Source organism: Schistocerca americana, chromosome 1, assembly GCF_021461395.2.
Source record: "Schistocerca americana isolate TAMUIC-IGC-003095 chromosome 1, iqSchAmer2.1, whole genome shotgun sequence".
Lineage (NCBI taxonomy): Eukaryota > Metazoa > Arthropoda > Insecta > Orthoptera > Acrididae > Schistocerca > Schistocerca americana.
Window position 1 is genome coordinate 652,214,996 of NC_060119.1, and position 14,630 is coordinate 652,229,625.

Consider the following 14,630-nt stretch of genomic DNA (forward strand, 5'->3'; position numbering starts at 1 on the left):
AGATGTTAAGTCCCATAGTGCTCAGAGCCATTTGAACCATTTAAATGATGATACCAAAAACCAGTAACCTCGCCGCAGAAATATTTAAATGAGAAACCATGAACCAGGAACCAAGCGTAACCCCGCACAAGAATAATAATTATTAAATGAATTTTAATTATATTGTAACCTCTGAACAAAATTAATTTTAATGTAACCTCTGAACAAAATTGCTTCCCATTTATAGTCTCCGTTCAGAAATGCATTCACATTTAATGTTTCCACAAAATTTTTTTCTCATTTAATGTTAAGTTCGAAACAGAAAAATTCCTATACACCAAAATAATAAAAAAAATTTGTAACCTGGTAAATTTTATGAGGACAGCAGCGCTGCCCTTCGGCCCTGTATTCTGAATAAAAAAGCAAAAATTCTTACCTCAATAAAAACTGCAAATATATCTGCTCTTATGTAGAATTTTTTTTGACACAGCTTCGTGCAATGCTGGCGTATATTTTTTTTTATTCTTGGAAGGAATGATCATGCACTGGAAATATTCTTTAAAATGAAATGAATGCTTTTCTTTAAAAAAGTTACTTTATATTATAAAAATAATTATTGGTGCATTTTTTTGAAAGAAATTAAATGACAATTAATATGCATTACTAGATATGCGCAAGGCTGCTTCTTTACCTTCTACAACAATACTCATCTTCCAGAGTTCTGACCAGAGGCCCGAGCAGACCAGACAGCCGACACGCGCCGACTACCTCCGACTCACGCAGACTACTCAAGACTACTGCAGACTGCTGCTTACTAGCACGGACTGACGACTAAAGCAGACTGACTACTACTGTCGACTGACGCCGACTCGCGACAAGCAACAACTAACTACATACTACTCTCTGGTCAGAGATTCCGCTATGTCTTGCCCATCGCCGGCAACGCTTACGTCTTACAAGCTTTTATGGAGGGTAGCTTCCATCAGCTAATCCTACTAAGTATGATATGAGGACACTGCTCATCTTAATTTTGACACATTTTTAGGAAATCCTTTTGAATAAGTTCTAGACTATATTTCAGTTGAGGCACTAGGTCAAAATACGTAGATTCTGATAATTAGTTTTACTTAAAAGGCTACGTTTTAATTTCATTGTCGTAATCAATTTCAGTTTTGTAATCCTCTGATCAAACGAAATCTGTTGATATACATCACGATAACATCCTCTTTGATTTTTATTTTGACAGTGTTTCTAATGCATTTCTAGTCACACAACGATCCCCTTTCAATCCGTTTCAAATAAAAATGGTTCAAACGGCTCTGAGCACTATGGGACTTAACATCTGAGGTCATCAGTCACCTAGAACTTAGAACTACTTTAACCTAACTGGCCTAAGGACATCACACAGCCGGCCGCGCTGGTCTCGCGGTTCTAGGCGCGCAGTCCGGAACCGCGCGACTGCTACGGTCACAGGTTCGAATCCTGCCTCGGGCATGGATGTGTGTGATGTCCTTAGGTTAGTTAGGTTTACGTAGTTCTAAGTTCTAGGGGACTGATCACCACAGCTGTTAAGTCCCATAGTGCTCAGAGCCATTTTTTTGACATCACACACATCCATGCCCTTGGCAGGATACGAACCTGCGACCGTAGCAGTTGCGCGGTTCGGGACTGAAGCGCCTAGAACCCCTCGGCCACCGCGGCCGGCTTCAACCCGTTTCCAGTAGCATATTAAGTATATTATAAAGACAATTTACGTGATATCAGAACCGGCAGCGTGTGAGGGACTCCGAACTTCATTTGAGTGCACTGAGTTATCCATTTAATTTGCTGCCTTAAAATTACATGAAAAGTATTTTGAGTCCTGAAACACGTCGTAATTCTCATGTGGGGCTTCTCTCACACCATGGGAAGCCACTACTATAAGAGCCTGACTTCGCGCTTAGCGCTTGGGCGGCTGTGGTAACGGTCTTCACTCGGTATTCACGAATGGAGCTAGCAGGTGCTTTGCTAGCTGCTGATGTGCGTATGTTTCCAAAATGGTGCTGTATTAGTGTTGCCTGAGGTGAAAATTGCAACACAGGCTCACTGAGGCAGTAAGATGTTTAGATGCATCATGTCCAGAATAATAATAAACAAACATTATTCTAAATCTTTGATCGTTATTAATAAAGATATAAAAACACGAATCTTCCTGGCAGATTAAAACTGTTTGCCGGACCGAGACTCGAACTCGGGATCTCTGCCTTTTGCGGGCAAGTGCTCTGCCAACTTTTCTCGTGTTAAATCTCATTTTGTTCGCATTTGTTCGTTGGATCTGCTCGGGACGGACGTCGTAAGACATCCGTTTAAGTTCGTTATTGATCGATTTACTTAGGTTTTTATTACAGAGGGCAGCTAATCCTCTGACGGAACACGCTGGGCTACCGTGCCAGCAACTGACTGAGCTACCCAAGCACGACTCACGCCCCGTCCCCACAGCTGTAATTCCGCCAGTACCTCGTCTCCTACCCTCCAAACTTCACAGAAGCTCTCCTGCGAACCTTGCAGAACTAGCACTCCTGGGAGAAAGGATATTGCGGAGACATGGCTTAGCCACAGCCTGGGGGATGTTTCTAGAATGAAACTCCGCTGTAGAATGAAAATTTGATTCTAGAAACATCCCCCAAGCTGTGGCTAAGTCACCGCAATATCCTTTCTCCCAGGAGTGCTAGTTCTGCAAGATTTGCAGGAGAGCTTCTGTGAAGTTCAGGAGGTAGGAGACGAGGCACTGGCGAAATTAAAGCTGCCGGCCGGAGTGGCCGAGCGGTTCTAGGCGCTACAGTGTGGAACCGCGCGACCGCTACGGTCGCAGGTTCGAATCCTGCCTCGGGCATGGATGTGTATGATGTCCATAGGTTAGTTAGGTTTAAGTAGTTCTAAGTTCTAGGGGACTGATGACCACAGCAGTTAAGTCCCATAGTGCTCAGAGCCATTTGAACCATTTGAATTAACGCTGTGGGGACGGGGCTTGAGTTGTGTTTGGGTAGCTCAGTCGGTAGAGCACTCGCCCACGAAAGGCAAAGATCCCGAGTTCGAGTCTCGGTCCGGCACACAGTTTTAATCTTCCAGGAAGTTTCATATCAGCGTACACTCCGCTGTAGAGCGGAAATTTCATTCTAGATATAAAAACACCTACTTGAACCAGGAAAATAAACCACCACAAAACGGATATATCCTTAAGGGTTGCGGATTTCTAAAACTGCGTTGTTAGCGAGGGCTCGAATTGATGCTATTTGTAGTAAACCGTAGGTAGATTTCACAGCGGCATGCATCATTATCAAACAGCGTATGAGGAAGACCTCTAATTACTCAGAAAGTGCCGAGAACTAGCCTATAACGGTGAAAATGTTCTTTTTCTCAGTCTTGATCAAGAAACCATGAAAACCTGTCACCCTTTTACATACCACGCCTGTAGAGACAGGGAGGGAAAAATTACTTTAACAACAACTACTAGCGGCCATCACCATGCTGTCTGTTTTTACTAAAATGGGCAGCTGCCCTACAGTTTACTATCATGACTGTGATGCAGGCATCAGTTTCGTCTAGTTAGAGCAATTGGACCTGCCCTCTCGCTTAATCACCTTGACTATGATAAAGCTACTAACATAAATTAAAGACAGGTCGTGAGGTTAGTGTTACGCAAGCATGAGCGATAGACAGACTCAAATAAACAGATAGAGTGATAAGCCAGTACATAATGTCCACTGCCCCCCGCGACGTTGGGTGGTGCCTGATGGTGTTGCGGGCACGTGAGACGGTAACAAAAGAATCTAAGCGGAGCAGACAGACGGTAGATCACCCTAGCGAAGATATGTGCTGCAAATGGTGAAATCTGTTGAGATAAGTGACACTGACCAAAACAGATTATTGTTATGCGGTGCCTGTTAACTAGTATCTCGAAAACGGCGAAACTGCTCGAATACTCACATGTTACTGTCGTCCACATCTAAGGAAACAGGTAGAACGGCAGTGAACGTACCACTAGGCGCTAAATGGTCTGACGTCCACTGCTCTTCACAGAGCGTATGTTTAGGAGGCTTGTCTGCTCTGTAAAGTTGATAGATGTTGATGGCTGGCATCTCTGCCGAAAGAGCACAATTTTGAAGCGCACCGTTAATCGTACACAGTTGAACATGGGGCTACCTCATGATGGCCAAGTGACATCATCAGTTATGTTTGCAGTGGATAGGGGACCATCGGAATTCAACCATCGATCAATGGAAACGTGTCGGCTCTTCGGGTGAATTACATTTTGGCTACCCTAGGTCGGTGGTCGTCCGCACAAACGCCGTCATTGAGGAGAACGGCGGCTCGAAAGGCGCAGCGCGCTACGGACGCAGGCTAGTGGGAGCAATATTAAGCTGTGTGAAACATTCTCCTGCGCTTCCATTGGACCTATTGTATTAATAGAAGATACGCTGACAGCGGCGAACCACCTGGATATCTTCATGCTTCTTGTCTTCCTCGATGGTGACGTCATCTTTCAGCGCTACATGTGTCCTTGTCTCGAAGCTAGAACCAGGCTACAGTGATTTGAAGAGCGTTATAGTGAACTCACATTGATGTCTCGGCGACCAAATTCACCTATTGTAAATCCTATGGAGCCCACTGAATCGTTGTCGGGTGATTCAAATGGTTCAAATGGCTCTAAGCACTTTGGGACTTAACATCTGAGGTCATCAGTCATCTAGACTTAGAACTACTTAAACCTAACTATCCTAAGGACATCACACACATCCATGCCCCAGGCAGGAATCGAACCTGCGACGGTAGCAGCCGCGTGGTTCCGGACTGAAGCACCTAGAACCGCTCGGCCACAGCGGCCGGCTCGTTGTTGGGTGACATTAGTGCGTACGCAACTCAGCAGTTATTTGCGCGAATTACATGACCCGTGCGTAGACATCTAACGCCACATATCTCCACAAACCTCGAAAATGGCTTTGAGCACTATGGGACTTAACAAAAATGGTTCAAATGGCTCTGAGCACTATGGGACTCAACTGCTGAGGTCATTAGTCCCCTAGAACTTAGAACTAGTTAAACCTAACTAACCTAAGGACATCACAAACATCCATGCCCGAGGCAGGATTCGAACCTGCGACCGTAGCGGCTGCGCGGTTCCAGACTGAAGCGCCTAGAACCGCTCGGCCACTCGTCCGGCTCCACAAACCTACCAACAAACAAACTGTCGGATCGCTGATACGCAGAATCAGTGATGTGTTTAGTTCCAAAGAAGGACAAACAAGCTATTAAGCAGGTGGTCATAATGTTTTGACTCATTAGTGTGTATTGAAGATATATTCCGCAATTACAGATACAAAAGCTTATTTAATCAGTTAAGGAGAAAAAACTAAAGTGAGTGGAAAAGTGACATTAAGTTTCCACTTTTACATATTATTAGACCTTTAGTCAGAGCCTGACAAACAGGAGCAAAACTCACACAGGAACTGTTTAAATACGCGAGGAGTTAACAGCGAGCGAGAGAGAGATTCCGTCAGTTGACCATATGACGGAAGCAGAAATACACCGTTTCTTGAGTTACAGCAAGGGTGATTTCGTGGTTTACCTTCGAGTTACCATCGTGATATTTATGTGTTAATCAAGTTTTGCGAGTCGCGAGATATAAGATGCTTAAATGCTTTCATGGTGCCTAAACTACTGCTTCTGGGGCACGGAGGTTGGCTGTACCTACCGCGGAAACGTGTTATCTCAACAAAGCGGTCAAAAACTAACTGCTCGCAAAGAAAACAATCGACAAAGCAAAATTTCTCTACTTTTTACGGGCAGCCTGTCTTTCTTCTAGCAGTTCTGCAAAGGCCGCTCTGGATTGTTAAGTTGCCACGTATTTGAGTACTCTAACGGCAGCCTTCCTACTGGAGGTGGGTCGCTGTATGCAAAGGTGTTTAATTACGTCATTTTGACAGTAATTTGTAACTTTTTAAGGCAACTAGATATTAAATCGCAGAAATCAGTCTTTCTCGCAAGGATTTATTAAAAATTAAAAATGTTACTTAAAATCCGTCTTGATTGCAATTTTTTTTTTTTTTTTTTTTTGCAATCAAGACGGATTTTAAGTAACATTATAAAATCAGTGATTGCTGTTATCCCATAAGACATTATGTCTGTTTTTGCAAAAAAATTAAAAATATTACGTCAACTTGGTAACCGGTTTCGGTTTTATCAGAAGTCATCTTCAGACCACGTCTCTTAAATGTTAAACATTAGCATTCTTTAGGGGGAAACAGGCGTCAAAATTACACATTTCATCTGTGTATACAGGGTGAACGTTACTAATACTGACAAATTGCAGGGACGGACTCCTGACTGGAAAATAGAGGAAAGAGGGTCCTACGAACGTGTGTGCGGAAATGGACGGTGCGCATGCAATGACAACAAATAGTCCTGCAAGACTGGAGTGCATAGCATCCAGGTCACAACAGATGTTCGAAGTGGTCTCCATGGGATGTTGCCTCGTCGGTAAAGAAGAATGATTGCAGAACTCCCATAATTCGGCCGCTGTGTCATCTTGAGCCCACAGGCGTCACTGGATGTGGATATGGAGGGGCATGCGGTCATCACACCGCTCTCCCGGCCGTATGTCCGTTTACGGTACCGGAGCCACTACTTCTCGATCGAGTAGCTCCTCAGTTTGCCTGACAAGGGCTGAGTGCGCTCAGCTTGCCAACAGCGCTCGGCACACCGGATGGTCACCCAACCAAGTGCTAGCCCAGCCTGACAACGTTTAACTTCGGTGATCTGACGAGAACCGGTGTAACCACTGCGGCGAGGCCGTTGGCTCCCATAACTGTAATGATCTGGTGCAAAATAGATCGACAAAAGCCTTCCCGTAGAGGGAAATTCGCTGCTGATAATACTTGCACTCGTCAAATGTGATAGGGATAGTAGCGGTTGTCATGCAGGACATACGTAATCCTACATTAACTTACACCATGTCGCCGAACCACTTGTCTGTACCTTGTACTAGGGTCTGTAGCACGTCATCTTCGTGGTGTTACAATATTAATGGCCAGTAGTGTAGTTCTAAGTTCTAGGGGACTGATGACCTGAGATGTTAAGTCCCATAGTGCTCAGAGTCATTTGAACCATTTGAACCATCTGATCTGGGTTTAGCTGTATTTGTTCCGTCGCGTTTACACTTCACAGTAACGTTACTAATAGTCAACTTGGGCAGCTTTGGAAGGTAACGTCAAATGACAAGTCCACGTTCGAAGTCACCGCTGCATACTGCCATTACTGTTTCTGACAACACAGCCTTGCCCACCTCTTTTTGCATTGGCGAGTCTGCCTCTAGTGGCATTTAGTGGTCAATTCCGCATTACGTGGGCTATCAGTACACTTTTTATCAGAACATATATACAGCTCGATATCATAGCAATATAGATGCAAAACAAAGCATAGGACGACGGTTCAATCCCGCGTCCGGCCATCCTGATTTAGGTTTTCCGTGATTTCCCTAAATCGCTCCAGGCAAATGCCGGGATGGTTCCTTTCAAAGGGCACGGCCGACTTCCTTCCCCGTCCTTCCCTAATCCGATGAGACCGATGACCTCGCCGTCTGGTCTCCTTCCCTGAAACAACGAACCAACCAACCAACCAACCAAAGCATAGAGCTGTAGATAGAGTAGTGCCGAATCAAACGCGTTTGGCAGTCAAAGAGGGCAATGCGTGCAACCTTTAATGACTGCAGATGCCTCTAATATCGAAAGACCTCTCGCAGAACCAAAAGCAGTTCTGGACATCTACAAGGTGTTTCCAAGTCTTTGCATTAAACGCTAAGGGTGATAGTTCTTATCATTGGGAGTAACTTTTATTAGAAACAAAATGTTCAGTGACGCCCCCCGGTAACGCTAGACTCGTGTACTATCCGCCGACCATGTCTCTAACAAAAGTTGTTCCTCATGACGTGTTCTATCGCCCCTAGGCGTTTGATGCAAAGACTTTGAGACACCCTGTCTAAAAGCTTTTACTGGTACCTAAGTTAGCGATCTGACAGCTAGGGACACAATAGAACTGTTACTGAGGGCAGCAAAGCAATAGTGTCCAGTTCCTTTCCTTAGTTGTCTACCGTTACTAGACATTTCCATACTTATGTCTTTTTGTATCACGTTGGTCTGATTCACTCAAAAACATGGAAATTCTAGGATTCTCTCGTCATAATCAGAATCATTTTTCCGCTGTAAACATTGTGTGTGAGACATTTCATTTTTTCCGAGCTGTTAGCACGTTGCAATCATGTCACTGATTAAAAATAGGCAAACTGGCGTTGCCCACATAATGGTCAATTTGTCAGCAGTATTGTGAAGCTCTGAAATATGCACTGAACCTGAGACGAGTAAGTCACAGAGAGACTAGGGGCATCTAAATTCCAACTATTAGGCAAAGACGTAGCGATATCGAAGACTTATGATCAAGAAGAAGAAATAAAGTGTAGCAAAAATTGCATCTTTTCATTAAGTTGTGCTGTACAGCTTTTATAAAAGATTTCTTTCCTATTGGCAGTAGGTAATACAACAAACTGTGTATTTACGAGAACACTTCGCTTTGTGCACTGTATTGGATGCAGAATTTATGGCACAAGATTTTCGGACGCTGGTCAACGTCTGTATACAACCATTGCAAAATTTAGGCAGTACTCATCGTGCTTTAACTTTGCTGACGCTCTGCGTAGAATGTACAAATCCCATTTCGATGACTTCAGTGAGTTCCAAAATGGTACTATTGCCTTCTGCGTCTACATCTACATAGAAATTCTGCAAATCACATCTTAAGTGCCTAGCAGAGGGTTCATCGAACTACCTTTACAATAATTATGTGTTATTCCCCTCTCGATCAGCGCGCGGAATTACAAACACCTATATGTTTCCGTGTGAGCTCTTATCTCCCTTATTTTATTGTAATGATCGTTTCTCCCAGTTTAGGTCGGCGTCCCCAAAATGTTTCCGCATTCGGAGCAGAAAGCTAGTGATTGAAATTTCGTGAGAAATTCACGCAGCAAGAGAAAAGCCTTTTTTTAAAATGATTTTCACCCCAAATTCTGTTTCATGACCGTGACACTCTCTATCCTATTTTTCGATGATACAAACGTGCTGCTGTTCTTTGAACTTTCTCAATGTACTCCGTTAACATTGTCTGGTAAGGATCCTAAACCGAGCAGCAGTACTCCAAAAGAGGACGAACAAGCATAGTGTAGACAGTCTCTTCAGTAGATCTGTTGCATCTTCTAAGTGTTCTGCCAATAAATGGCACTTTTTAGTTGGCCTTCCCCACAACATTTTCTAAGTGTTCTTTCCAATTTAAGTTGTTCGCAACTGTAATTCCTAGGTATTTAGTTGAACTTACACCCATTAGATTTGACTGATGTATCCTTCTGATAAAAATAGAATTGATTTGCCAGAGAACAAAGAACAGGAGTTGGTGATATTTGGGAACGTCTTATGGTGGTGGAGGAGAAAGAGGGGTGGGGTGGGGGGATGGAGCTGTGGTGCACATGTCGTTTATTAAAGCAAATAAATCCTGTGCGGTCTGTAAGGGCTCAGAAACACGAAAGTTGCTGGGATTTAATACATTATTTCAAGTGCCATAACAAAATGCTACGTAGTTGAAATGAAACAAATCTTTTCGTTTCAGGTATTTTAAAATGTTCGTTGGAAAGTACCACATTCGTTCAGTATTTACACTACAGTTACTTCTGCTATTATCAAATTAGTCATTATTCGTTAGTCGTAAAAGTGATATGTTGTTTAGGTTCCAAGAAAGGAAATGTTTAGAAATTAAATTTTTGGAACTGTTTAGCGTCTTTTAATTTCACACAACGCTGGCAGTGAAATGAGTCCCGAGAAAAACCATATCGTTGATGTTCTCTCATTCTCGGAACAATTACAGAAAAGTCATCATTTTAAACGCCGTAATGTGTTTCTTTCAGGCTTTCGCAATTACGTGAGCGCTAGCTGCCAGCATTCACAAAAGAAATTCGTTTTAAATTCTCTCTTCGTAATAGCGACTGCAACGCTGGTTCATTTAGCAGTTACGTCTGCATGTTTCATTGGAGTAACCACTAAACTGAATTCATGTTCAGCGTCATTATCAGTTTTGAAAGACCAAAGGCACATACATTCTTTGTTTACTTAGTCAACAAGTCATGTGCACTGTTTTTCTTTCACCCTCTGCACATTCCTGCTACAATGAAGTATTTTATTCAGTTACTTAGCTCCTTTCATCTCGAATATTTTGCTTTCTGTGTACCTATAATGGTTTATTTAATTAACGTGTTTCACTCTAGGTCATACAGAAAACCGTTGGCTCTTTTGTTTACACCACAGCTTACAGATCTGAAAATTCAGCACTGTTAGCAATCTGAACTACCCATGAATGTCATATTTCTCGTACTAGTACCTTATTTTTCGGATTATTTAACGTCTCGCCGAACGCCCAGATTTCGTGATTTCTACGCTGGCGGAAAAAAATGCAACGCCCTCAAGAACAATATAATTTCATTGACAAGTAATGGCTATTTAATTTCCCCACAATGATAATGGCTTCATTCACAAAGCTGATAATATGCTAGATCAGTTCGAAGAACATGCCGTGAAATAAATCGTCTTCACTGGGCTCTAAAACCACAGAATTTTAAGAATACATTGTATATTGCATTGAAAAAGAAATGACGGCTGCTGTCCTGATTCAGCATTGATCAAGGAACTGCAAAAGTTTTTGCGCAGATTATACACGAGAAACCACTACCGTTTAATGTCATTCTGTATTATCATGAGAGAAGTGAAGATTTAATTAATCCCATGGAAGAGGACATTTAGTATCGTGCAGCAATCTAAGTGACAAATACATAATATTATGCAATGAAATGTTTAAGAAATGCGTGGTAGTTTATGTTTTACCAAAGTAATCTTATAATTACGTATATGAAGACCCTCTGCTTGTAACAACGTGGTTACATTCCATGCGTATTAGTTTCCAGTGCAATTATAAGCCTTGGAAAAGAACAGTTATCAGGATTAGAATGAGCGTGTGAGACGGACAAACGTAGTGTTGCACCGATCTGGGGTTATAAATGCGAACAAAAACGGGGTGGGAAGCTTTACAGATTCGGTTGTCAAACGGGAGTGACATTTCGATTTCCGAGCGCATTATTTAAAAACAAAAAACCAAAAGCCATGCTGTAGCAATATGTGCAATAACGACATGCGTGATGTTCTGAAATTGAATGCAGATGGATTCTTGGCTCCCGATTTAATGTCTGCATATAAATTCTGCAAGCCGCTGTACAACATGCCATAGGTTATTTTGTTTTAGAGGCTGTGTTCTCCTGTTTATGGGAGCGAAGGAATATTGAATGTCTGGGTGCCGCTGAATACTCACTAAACCCTCTTATTTTGTCCGTATCATTCTTTCATTGAACATAACGAGCGCAATGTTGTTTTACAATTGATTTGAGACAATATTTAGATAAGGACGGCTTCGTGATTGACGTTTCAACGGGCAGTGTGGTAGGGGCCAGTCGCCAGCCAATCATAGTTCTTTCTCGAGCTCAAAGTGCTCGCTATTTGTTTGTTTGTTTGTTTGTAACGTGCTCAACTACAACTCTTTGTAATACTATCTGTATGTATTGTGCGTGCGTATGGAGTATAATGTAATGATGATGATGATGATGATGATGATGAGAGAAGGGTGAGGGTGACACCCGATGCCTGTACTCAACCTTCTCCTGTCTTAATAGCACCAAGGGGACCGCCGAGCTGAACGTTCCCGCCCAGCGGACGGATCACCATCTACAGTGTCACATGTCTTCATTTCATGAGACATTACGGAGAGGTTTGGGATTTAATCTAGGACATTTGCGCAAAGTTTGCTGACCACTAACTTTAGGACACCACCTCTCCTCACCTTGCCGATCAAATACCGGTAGTGAAAATTTTTATCCACCATCAGGTTTCGAACCGACTTACCCCAAGGTCGAGCGCCAAAGCACAAGCGTGCGTTAGAAACTTTTTTGTAAGAAACTATTTACAGTTTTCAAAAGCTTTGAAACAAGTAAAATATCTTCTTTTAATTAATTAATTTTTAATAATATTATTTTGTAATTTTTATTAGTACCAAAGTCAGCTACAGGCTGGAAGAGACAAGCGGGAAGGGATCGAGCCCCGAGGCCTGAGCACAATACCTCCACCTCCCCACCCATCCCCCCACCCCCACCCCCACTCCCGCCCTTGCGTTTGGTGCTGCATTCTCACACTGCTCATTTTTATTTTACATGCTTCTTTTTGGTCATATATACAGTGGAGAAAGAAATTAAAACTAGTCCTCCCATCCGGAACTCTGGAAACCCCGTATCGTGATAAATGATGGCAGGTGAGCCGAGTGCAAGGTGTAAGCAGGTCATGCTTCGTTCCGAATACGACGGGTGCCTGCCACGCCGGGAACACGCCAACTGAGTGAGGGAATGGGAAAAACGTGGTTAAGATAATTGCAAAATATGCTCGATAACTGGAACAGCGAGCAACGTCCCCATGGGCAGTCTGCAATTACTGCCAAAAATCTGGCCGAGCGGTTCTAGGCGCTTCAGTCTGGAACCGCGCTACCGTTACGGTCGCAGGTTCGAATCCTGCCAGCCCGCATCTCGTGGTCGTGCGGTAGCGTTCTCGCTTCCCACGCCCGGGTTCCCGGGTTCGATTCCCGGCGGGGTCAGGGATTTTCTCTGCCTCGTGATGGCTGGGTGTTGTGTGCTGTCTTTAGGTTAGTTAGGTTTAAGTAGTTCTAAGTTCTAGGGGACTTATGACCACAGCAGTTGAGTCCCATAGTGCTCAGAGCCATTTTTTTCGAATCCTGCCCCGGGCATGGATGTGTGTGATGTTCCTAGGTTAGTTAGGTTTAAGTAGTTCTAAGTTCTAGGGGACAGATGACCTCCGAAGTCAAGTCCCATAGTGCTCAGAGCCATTTGAACCATTTTTTTTTTTTTTTGTTAAGTCCCATAGTGCTCAGAGGCATTTGAACTGCCAAAATTCAAGGCATCAGTGATGAGCATCACCATATACATATGCCAGCCGTTATCCAGAGAACCACACGAGCCTTTGTGGCAGATAAATATTCCACCGCTGGGTAGAGAAAGGATTCTGAGTCAATAACATGCGTCGGCACTCGTGAAAAACACACGACCATTTGGCGCCCCAACAACTACATAGCCGCAAAGGCTACACGGTTGCATCGGTGATGTTCAACAGACGGCGCAGATAGGAGAATCCGCCAGTCCAATGGCACAGAGACGCTGACTAGTGGGGTACTCCCCATAGGTCGGAAGTAAACTGTGCAGAATGTTCCGCCAAGCCACAACAAAGGGAACTTGCGTTCTGCGACGTTACAGGCGACCTTCGACGGAAAAGGCCGTATAAATCCGTGGCAAGCAACCAGCGCGTTCGCGGGAGTTCGGCACGGGCGTAACTGAGAAGTGAGTTCCGCATGAACGCCGCTATGAATGCGGGCATGCTGCTACCGACCGGGATCGGCGGGGAGAGGGGCAATGGCACGAGGACGGCAAGTAACTGGTGCGTAATGAAGACTCGATACGACGTCACTGTTTACACATCGTGGCCAGGTAAAGTGCCGCCGCACGATAGCGTACGTTCGTAAGACGAACCCTCCTGCCCGCGGGGGGCGAGTGTGCCACAGCATACTCTGAAGACAGCCGTCCGAAAATATCCGAATGCAGCTTGAATAAAACGTCCTACCGTAATCGGCATCGGTAGAACCCGCGCACTATGGTTCAAATGGCGCTGAGCACTATGGGACTCAACTGCTGAGGTCATTAGTCCCCTAGAACTTAGAACTAGTTAAACCTAACTAACCTAAGGACATCACAAACATCCATGCCCGAGGCAGGATTCGAACCTGCGACCGTAGCGGTCTTGCGGTTCCAGACTGCAGCGCCTTTAACCGCACGGCCACTTCGGCCGGCCCCGCGCACTATGAACCATTCCGGGTGCCACATAGGCATTCAGGTAGGTGACACGCTGCAAACGATCGAGGCGGCGTAGGGAGTTGTGACTGATCATCATACTGGTAATTCTCAAAACCTGACGAAAGTTTACCGCCGCTATACGGAGAACGGCCTTGTTAACCGTGGCCGGCTGCATGCTATCAACTCTATCAACTCTCAGTCAGTCAATCACAGAATAATTTTATTCAAGCTTTATTTACATGAATTAACTCAGTTGGCTTTCCCGTGAAGAGAGACATACAACTGAAGATTAAGTATCCTGTTCATTGCTGTAGCGCTTGCACAGAGCCCGAGACTGTCCGCTTACAGCGCTGGCACCACGTCTCTGAAAACTTTTCGCCTCTCATTTGAGGATGTTTTCATGAGCTGTACTCCCCGCGAGATTCTCTCCTGAACTTTCCCACTATACCCATTCTCATCCGCTGCCCCAGTGAGTGAATTCACGGTCCTACACACTGCACATTGGCCGTTTCCGTAGCTGAGCGGCCAGCGCGGCTGGCAACCTTGCGCAGGATATAGTTTCGATTCTCGGCAGTACCAGGGATTTTGCCTTTGGTGGGTGGACTGGAACGGGGTGCTCTCAGCC

At 44.3% G+C, this 14,630-nt stretch overlaps 1 protein-coding gene and 1 pseudogene across 1 annotated transcript in view; one reads left to right on the forward strand and one right to left on the reverse strand.

Annotated features, from left to right (window-relative positions):
- The window catches only part of LOC124585982 (sodium/calcium exchanger 3-like), a 783,464-nt gene that overhangs the window by 568,356 nt on the left and 200,478 nt on the right, over positions 1-14,630 (forward strand). The window lies entirely within an intron of this gene.
- LOC124555199 lies at positions 6,698-6,815 on the reverse strand (annotated as a pseudogene).